Consider the following 9,436-nt stretch of genomic DNA (forward strand, 5'->3'; position numbering starts at 1 on the left):
TCCCATTAGCACAACATCATTTTCACAATCTAGAATGTTAGCTATGGCTTCGAACATATTGTTACGGTACGCAGTGAGAGAGACGATGGCGAAGTGCTGGGCTAGTAGAGAAAGACGACGCTGCAGCTACGTCTGGTTCTCCTGTGAGTGTGTCCCTGCGGTGAACAGTGTTGCTGCTACGACGTACCATCGCCTCCTAATATCTCGACGTGCCTCGTAACATCTTGGTGGAGGTGCTGGGTAGACACCAATACCACAAGCTGGATCTCCGTAGTGGCCGCAAACTTGGTGCTAGCACTATGCAGTCCGACGCAGCTACCTCTACAGCGGCACAACCAGCGCCCACTGTCGTCGTTGCGCAGCCTCGTGATCTGGGAACCTTTTGCGGCACCGATGACATCGACGTCGAAGACTGGCTCGCTATGTACGAGCGAGTCAGTAAGCACAACCGATGGGACGCAACGTTGATGCTTGCAAATGTCATTTTCTACCTGGCTGGTACGGCGCGCGTCTGGTTCGAGACGCACGAATATCTAACATCCTGGGACATGTGCAAAGAGAAGCTTCGGGATCTCTTTGGCAAGCCAATCGGACGCAAGCTCGGCGCTAAAAAGGACCTGGCATCGCGAGCACAGGCGTCGACCGAATCATATCTGTCGTACATACAAGACGTACTAGCTCTATGCCGCAAAGTGAACAGCGCCATGCCCGAGTGTGACAAGGTGGGCCACATCTTAAAGGGCATTGCTGACGACGCTTTTAACCTTCTATTTTGCAAAGATTGTACGACGGTCGACTCCGTCCTCGATGTATGCCGGCGGTTTGAGCAAGCTAAACATCGTCGTATTGCTCCCCGCTTCGACCGCTTGCCAAACACAGTTGCTACGTCTGCGTGCGAAGATCTGCCAACACTGCAGCAGCCGTCCCATGAGCCAGACTTGACCAGGATCGTTCGCAGAAACCTGGAGGCAATGGCCCCCGTCGCATTCACATCTCAGCCGGCGGATGCTACTATAGCACTGATCCAAGCTGTCGTTCGCCAAGAATTCGCGAATGTGGGCCTTAATGCAAGCGTAAGCCTCAGCTCTGGTCAGCCGTCTGCACAGCCATCTGTCCAGCCCACCGTTCCGGTGGTGGCTGCTGCGGCTCCGACCGCGCCCTTCCCGACGCGATACCCCGAATCTACCCGACGCTACCGCAACCCAGAAGAATGGTGGACCTTGGACAACCGACCCATCTGCTTCAACTGCTCACGTGCCGGCCACATTTCTCGCCATTGCCGCAGCAGTTGGGTTCCGCCACCTCGACCTCGCTACTATCATGATCGCAGCACCGCCTACGGACCACACCCAACCTCTCTCCGTGATACGCCCTCTCGTGACTTTAACCCGCCATCCCCGCGCATGTCCAGCCGATCGCAGTCTCCCCAGACCCGCCGTTCGCGCTCGCCCCTACCTCACCGTTCCTCGTCCCCTCACCTCTCTGGCCCGCTCCCGGAAAACTGATCAATGCAGCTCCCAGAGGTGAAGCTGCATTGACGACCCGGCCCGAAAATCCTCTGCTGACCCTCGCTCATCGCCGCAATCTTCTTGATATCTGCGTAGATGGTGTGCCTGTTACCGCCCTCATTGACACTGGTGCCCAAATTTCCGTCCTCAGCTCTTCGTTTCGCCGCCGACTCAAAAAAGTTGTCACACCCGCCTCTTCATCAGCCGTTCGTGTCGCCGATGGAGGCGTCGCTGCCGTCGTGGGACTTTGCACTGCGCGCGTGAGCATTTGTGGTCGAACTACCCCTGTGCTCTTCACTGTAAACGACCGCTGCCCTCACGATGTGATCCTCGGCATCGACTTTTTAACGGCGCACTCTACCCTGATTGATTGTTCAAGTGGCCTCCTTCGCTTAGACCTGCCTTTCTGCTCCGACCGCACAGATATCAAGCCACGCCTCTGCTCCGTCGAGTTTGTTCGCCTACCGCCCGAAGCTGCCATGTATGTTCCTTTGGCCTGGTTTCCTGCTATTCCTTATGGTACATACGTCACTTGTCCAATCACCGATGTTGTTCTCCACCGTAACGTCATACTCCCTCACACTGTCCTGACCGTGAGGGAGTATATTGTCACGTAGTGGCGACAAGGCCGTACACGCCAAAAGAAGACACGGACGTGATGGTACTGAAATAACTCTTTATTGGGGCTGATTTGCGCCCGAAAAAGAACTAAGCAACTCGGCGGCGGCGATAGCAACAAACGTGCTCGTCGGTCGTCGAACAAAGAATGCTCGTCACACTCGGCAACGCTTAATTTAAAGGCTGCACAGAACAATCTAGATAACGTCGCAAACAGCTACCAGCACGGGCTGGAACATTGTGGAAAGACACCCGAGTGGCCGGAACCTTCGAGACAGATCTCGGTGCATCTTGCGCTACAACAAAACTGATAACAAAACTGATAAAGGTGTGACTGGCGACATCGAGCATTAACAAACAAAGAATACGGAACTGATACGCGGTCCAGAATCGGAGTGATAAGCCTGTATGCCGGCGGCTGTTAAAAAAACAACACTGTTTTGAAGGTTTCGAGGTATTACTCCCCTCTTAAAAAAACATAGCCTCGATGTTCCAAAACAAAGAAACTTAAGCACAAGCACTGCAAAGTTTAAACACCACAGATTCTTTAACGCGCGTAATATGGCTTCAGTCGTACAACATGTACAATTTCTGGGCGTGCGCGTCGCCGTTGTGATGCTGAAGTTCCGTCGAGAATGACTTCATAGTCCAGTGGTCCGACGCGGCGAATGATTTTGTACGGCCCGAAGTATCGACGCAACAACTTTTCACTTAATCCGCGGCGGCGAATTGGTGTGCAAACCCACACTTGGTCTCCTGGATTGTACTCTGCGTGGCGTCGTCGTAAATTGTATCGTCGGCTGTCGGTGCGCTGTTGGTCTTCAATACGCAGCCGTGCGAGTCGTCGGGCTTCCTCTGCACGCTGCAGGTAGGCGGCGACGTCGAGGTTGTCCTCGTTTTGTTACGTGCGGCAGCATTGCATCGAGCTTCGTCGTGGGCTCCCTGCCGTACACAAGCTTGAACGGGGTCGCTCTGGTCGTCTCCTAGGGCAGTGACTCTGCGGCTGTCGGCATCAACTTCAAGGTCACTTGTTCGCGTCCTCGCATTGCACGTGGGCCTTAGTGTCCGATCTCGGCTCCGTCGTTTCTTCAGGTCATGACCGGGGCATACCGTAGTTACTTCGCTGGGCGGAGGTGTCTGCTTGCACTCTGGTCGTGTTGTCGTCGTGTGGAGCGGCGATGAAATGGTTGCATCGTCGTTAGTGGTCGTCTGCGGCGGAGGATGTTCGTCTTTTCGCCTTTGAGCAACCTCACCTCCAAAGGTTGCTCTGTTTAGATTCCCCTGCGCGGACTTGGGGACCTTCCGCGCATACTCTCATCATAGGTACGGCCTGGCGACGCAAAGCGGGCCCTGTACGGCGATGGAGATCTGAACAGACGGCTTGGTGGCAAAATCTCACCGCTGCGCAGATATTTGTCAATTTCTTGTGGTCGTTCACCTGGGCGTGGTCGTGGAGCGTCGGCTGCAAATCCGCGGAGACCGATTCGTCGGTATGGGCAGTGGCGCAGAATGTGGCCGGCCTCACCGCAGTGGAAGCATAATGACCGGTTGTTTGCAGTCCTCCAGGCGTCACACTTCCTGGAGTTTGGGGGTCGTGTGTAGGCTTGGCGGGCGGGGGCCAAGGGGCAATTTTCAGGAACAGGGCGGTAACGGCGAGGGCTCGGAAAGTCATCACGTCGGGGCGCAGGGCGACGTAATGCACCAGCGTAGTTCATCGCTGTTGCCTCTTGTGCTGGAACAGCCGCAGCCGTCGCTTCAGGAATGCCCAGCGCCTGCTAGAATTCTTCACGGACGACGTCCGCGAGAGTCGCCCCCTCGGGTTGTTGCGAAGATGGCATCAATCGGCGGAGCTCCTCTCGCACGATCTCCCGGATGAGGTCCCGAAGGTTCTCTCCGCTTGCAGATGCGCTGGGGTAGTGTCTTGGGTAGTCTGGCTGAAGTGGTCGCTCGTTGTGGCGCATCCGGGTGTCCAACGTCTTCTCGATGGCAGATGCTTCCGTTTCAAATTCCGCGACGGTTTTTGGCGGATTTCGGACAAGATTTGCAAAAAGCGATTCTTTAGCGCCTCGCATTAAAAATTTGACTCTCACTTTCGGCGAAAGAGGCGCTTCATCTCCTTAACGTACGCCACAGGCTCGTTAGGAAGTTGCAGTCTTGACTGAAGGAGGGCCTGGGACCTTTCCTTTCGGACGATGCTTGAAAAGGCAGTCAAAAACGCTTCCTTGAAAATCTCCCAATCCTTCATAGCTGCCTCATGATTTTCGAACCAAACTCGGGCATGTCCTTGAAGAACAAAGTAGACTTGCCCGAGTTTCGAGGCGTCGTTCCAGCCATTGAATTCTGCAACACGGTCGAAAAGGTCCATCCAGTCTTCTGCATCTTCGTCCGGTCGTCCATGGAAGCAGGGGGGCTCACAGGGTTGAACGAAAATAACCGGTGCTGTAGGCTGGACCATTGTCAGAGTCGATGTCTTCCGAAATCGAATGGGGTCAGGTAGCAGACCATATTCTGGCTGTAGGTCTTGAAGTCGGCGGCTGGCTCGGTGACCTGTAGGTTGGTCTTCCAGGGCGACAGGAACACGGCTTGGGTCTTCGCTTGAAGGATCAAAGGCAACACCTCCACCAGATGTCACGTAGTGGCGACAAGGCCGTACACGCCAAAAGAAAACACAGGCGTGATGGTACTGAAATAACTCTTTATTGGGGCTGACTTGCGCCCGAAAAAGAACTAAGCAACTCGGCGGCAGCGATAGCAACAAACGTGCTCGTCGGTCGTCGAACAAAGAATGCTCGTCACACTCGGCAACGCTCAATTTAAAGGCTGCACAGAACAATCTAGATAACGTCGCAAACAGCTACCAGCACAAGCTGGAACATTGTGGAAAGACACCCGAGTGGCCGGAACCTTCGAGACAGATCTCGGTGCATCTTGCGCTACAACAAAACTGATAAAGGTGTGACTGGCGACATCGAGCATTAACAAACAAAGATTACGGAACTGATACGCGGTCCAGAATCAGAGTGATAAGCCTGTATGCCGGCGGCTGTTAAAAAAACAACAAATACTGTTTTGAAGGTTTCGCGGCAATATCAACACGCTCAGCTGCACTATTGGGTGCATAAATATTGCTAAGTCTCCATGGCTTCCTGTGGAGCAAAAAATCACAACTTATTAGCCGCCCTTCAGAGTCGGTATAGTAAGATAACGCAGAATAAGGGAGAGCGTTTCGCAAAAACAAGAAGCAACCCGCCGAAAAACTAACAGCGTGAGTCACAATAACATTGCAATCATACAAAAAGGGTCCTAGTGTCCTCTTTGTATCCTGCTCACTCTATCTTCGTTTCCTGGTCGGCGAAAGAAGCAAGCCGCCTGCTGCTGAAAAGTCGGCGAAGTTGCACCTGCTTCTGATGAGACCTATAAGGCCTCGCAAATTCAGTGTTGCGAACACTAGCTCCTCAGGGGTCGCCATGACAGCGGCCATGATGACCACACAAGTGCTAACTAGACTTGCATTTGTCGCTCCGGAGACGGTGACATCGCCTCCAGACCTCTACCACGACTGCGGGAACGCGAACGTTGGCACTTCCCCTTGTGTTTCGACTCGCACTGGCGGCGGCGATGCTTCACGTTTACCGGATCACCATACAAGTTCTTACAAATGGGTGTTCTAACGCTAGCGTTAGTTATTGCGTTCGTTTTTATTTGTTCTTTGACACTGATATGTACTTTGCTTGTTAGCAAGATATTTTACCCTTTTATAATCTGACCGCGTCTCGTTTGGAGACCTACGCTCAGGTCATTTTGTTATCACGAGGATTTCATGAAGATCATGACGAATGAGCGGTGGTCGCTTTCCTCCACTTCAAGATTTGCATTGTCGTGAAGCGTCTGTGTAAGTAATCGTGAATTAATAACGCCTGGCTTTCGATGCAGCACAGCTCTACTCATTTATGCCCTTGTGAAATCCCTCAAGCCATATATGTGATTCTTGTGCTTGCCGAATTCACTTGAAGGCCCTTTATGTTCACAAACGTGCCCGAAGAAATAAGCCCCAGAATGCGTTTACATGACGCGCGACGAAAGACTAGGCTAAGGAAAACGGAAACAGAACGATGCTATGATAAGGTGGTTGAAGATGACGTAACAATTCAATTAACGTAAAACTTGACAGTAGAAATTCATGTCAAGTAAAGCTGGCTGAACAGTTACGGTGTCCACTTTTCTGCCTTATCCGAGCGTCGTTCTGCCTCCGTCGTCGTTGGCCTTGTTTTTCGTCCAAAAGTAAATAGACAATCAAATTCCCCGCTAGTACGTCACTGGGATGTTACAAGCTTTTATGACGTCATAACGTAACGTGTTTGCTTTGCCGCACAGTTCGCAGAGGGCGCCGGGAAACTATAGGGGGTATTCACTGACGCGCTGTGCGCGGTGCATTGTGGGTAATTGAGGCGCAGTCGGCCATTTTTGTGTCCACGGAATGAACAGGGCGAACGTACGTATCAAAGACTGCCGTGCGGTTCTACAAGCAGTGGCATCCGCAACTATATGTTGTTTATTGAGCTATCGTAGACTGTAATATAGACGCGTGCACAGTGTAAACAACGGAAGCTGAAGAGCTGCGAGTACGACTTCGGCATTTTGAGGTTCCGGAAGTACACACGAACAACTCCACTCGAACGAGACACCTCACCGAGATGCGACGTCACGTATGGCTGGCACGGCTCAACCGCACAAGTATCATGGAATATGAGAAATGTATGTCAAAATGGGCTGGACTGGAATCTTCCGGATGTGCCCTAGCAGCCAGCTCTTGTCACTATTCGTGCACGACTGTTCTTCACGCACTCGGAAGACACATTCCCGGTAAAAGAGCAGCGCGGTATCGCTTCCAGTCATGCGCATGCATGCAGCGCGCCGCCAACACCTCTTCGTCGTGTTTTGCTGCAATAAAATCCTTCAAAGAGGGCTCGCTAAACTTTGTGTTTGCCGTACTTGCCTCATTCGTTCAGAAGCCAAATGTTGGCGTCGTCTGTGCATGTCGGCTGCTAATCAAAGCAGACCGCATGCAGATTCGGCGAAGGAACGTAGGCGGGCAGAGTTGTTTTGCAGAAGGTTTGAAAAAATTTATAAACTTATTTATCTCTAATAACAAATCAAGTTTAGCTTGGCCAAACCTGCACTGTATTTCAAGAGTTTTGTTGCAAAAAGTTATTTCGAGCCCGCAAGGCAACGAGGCGGCGCCACCGGTGTCATCGCTGTGGCCTGTGGCAGCGGTTTCTTTTGCTTCCTTACCGCCACAGACGATCCAAACATCCGACTTCTTCTGATCGATTGAGGCAAGTACACCAAACAAGTTTTGTATAAAAGATACTGACTACCAAACGCCATTTCTATGCAGAATATCAGCTACAAAAACTCAGCGGTTTAGTTGGTATAAACGTTGGACAGCAGGCACGTAATTGCACAAAGAGCGAGTTCGTCTGCTTCAACCGCGGCTCTTAACCCAGCCGCTTGTAACGCAGTTGCGTTCTTCGAGTGGCCAGTAGGCTTGCGATTGGTTTATTGTGACGAAGCTCGTCCGTAGGACAAGGAATTCATGAATGTCGCACATATTTATGCGTATGCACAGGCCGACGCTTACCGTGCAGTTGCGCATATCGACTGCACACGGGTCGGTACCAAAGTTTTGTTTCGTACAGGTCTCTGTCCGCATCGCGCATACTTTGCCGATAAATCGAGCTGTCACTCATGATACCGATTGAGTTTTTATAACAATGGTGCTGGAATGAGGCAGAGTGACAAAGCAAACGGATGCGCAGGAACAGCTAAGCTAACCGCCGCCCCGAACTACTAGTCAGAACAGGACACAAAGATGGCGTCGGCTGCACACTGACGTCAGCTGTGACGTCATGTGAATACCCCCTATAGGTGCCTGCCACGGTCGACACGTCCTCCATGTTTCAATGGGAGTTACGCGGTTACTCTACCATATACTCTTTCTACCATGTGCGTGCAGCAAGCGCAGAGTTACACACCGTATGAAGTAAATACTCAGTGTTTATAGACTTCAGGATGATTGGGTGCACTTTTTGTGTGCCGGGTTGCTACAACAACAGCTCCGAGAGAAGCTCCCAGAACAATGGATCGCAAAGAGCAACACGGCCGGACAGACTGAAACTGAGAGGTAAGTTAATTAGAAGCGGTGCGCTTAGCCTTTTGTGCGGTCAATTACGCAGGAATATCTGAATGTTCGAATATATATATTGTGTGTCAAGGAGGCTCCAGTGCACTGTCTATAGACTAGCACCGTATTTACAAACAAAGGGGGCGCGCGCGGCGCCGCAGCCGACTGGGGGTGAAAAGTAGGGTTAGCGTCCATAGGAATACATGGAACTGAAAGATTCCAAAGCAGTTTTCTCACTTCACAGTGCACCAGTGATGTCGTTATTCGGTGCAGAGTACCCATGCATGAACATCCCACAGCAGATCGTGAAAGTATGAAATCTCATTACCGAGACGAAATATTTTTAAAACACAGCGAAACGTATGGGGGTGAGTTGGGAGGGCGACCCATAGAAACACACGTAAACAGAACTTACCGCTTACTTTCGGAAGCAGTCTACTTTTAAAACTCCCCAAATAATCTGTGTTGTGAATCCGGACACCCCCAAAAAGGCTCACGGCAAGCTGGGCGTATATAGCGAATCGGGCAGTTTTTTTACAGCCTCATATATTCCCGCATGGCTTGAATTAGCTTAATACTGTCGCTCAAGTGATAAATCCTAGACAGAATTACATTTAAAGAGCAGTTGTCAAACGCCATACGACAATGTGGACAGAACGAGATTCGCGCATTGCAGCAGACGACGGTGCAGCCGGCAATACTCACCGCGGCCGCCTCCAGCTCCAGAGCGTCTGCTAGCGACGATGGTGCATGTTCGTCTGCAACTGGGCGCGGTCAGTTTATCGTGCTGTGAACAGTCCCGTTGGTCGTCAAACTTGCGTTACTTGCAAGGGAATGTAGTGCGCGCTGCAGCAATGTATGACTACGTGAAAAGCTTGTCGGAATCTGATAAACAGCGCTACAATTGAAAGCTGTGCATTGACGCCGTTGTGCAGCCGGATCCATTTGCTATGCCTGAAACACATTAGGAAGTCCTCCGGACTGACGCGGGCACTCTGCCATCATCGGACATGGCAAACATTGTAGTGTATTTGATTATTTCTCCGAGTCACCTCACTGCAGAGACCGTCCAGGCACACAAGTCCCTGGAGGCATAGAATTTTTTTTGAGTCAGGTGGGTGCGCGC

The sequence above is a fragment of the Amblyomma maculatum genome, chromosome 6 (genome assembly GCF_055883805.1).
Source record: "Amblyomma maculatum isolate TAMU_Amacu chromosome 6, ASM5588380v1, whole genome shotgun sequence".
NCBI classification, from domain to species: Eukaryota; Metazoa; Arthropoda; class Arachnida; order Ixodida; family Ixodidae; genus Amblyomma; species Amblyomma maculatum.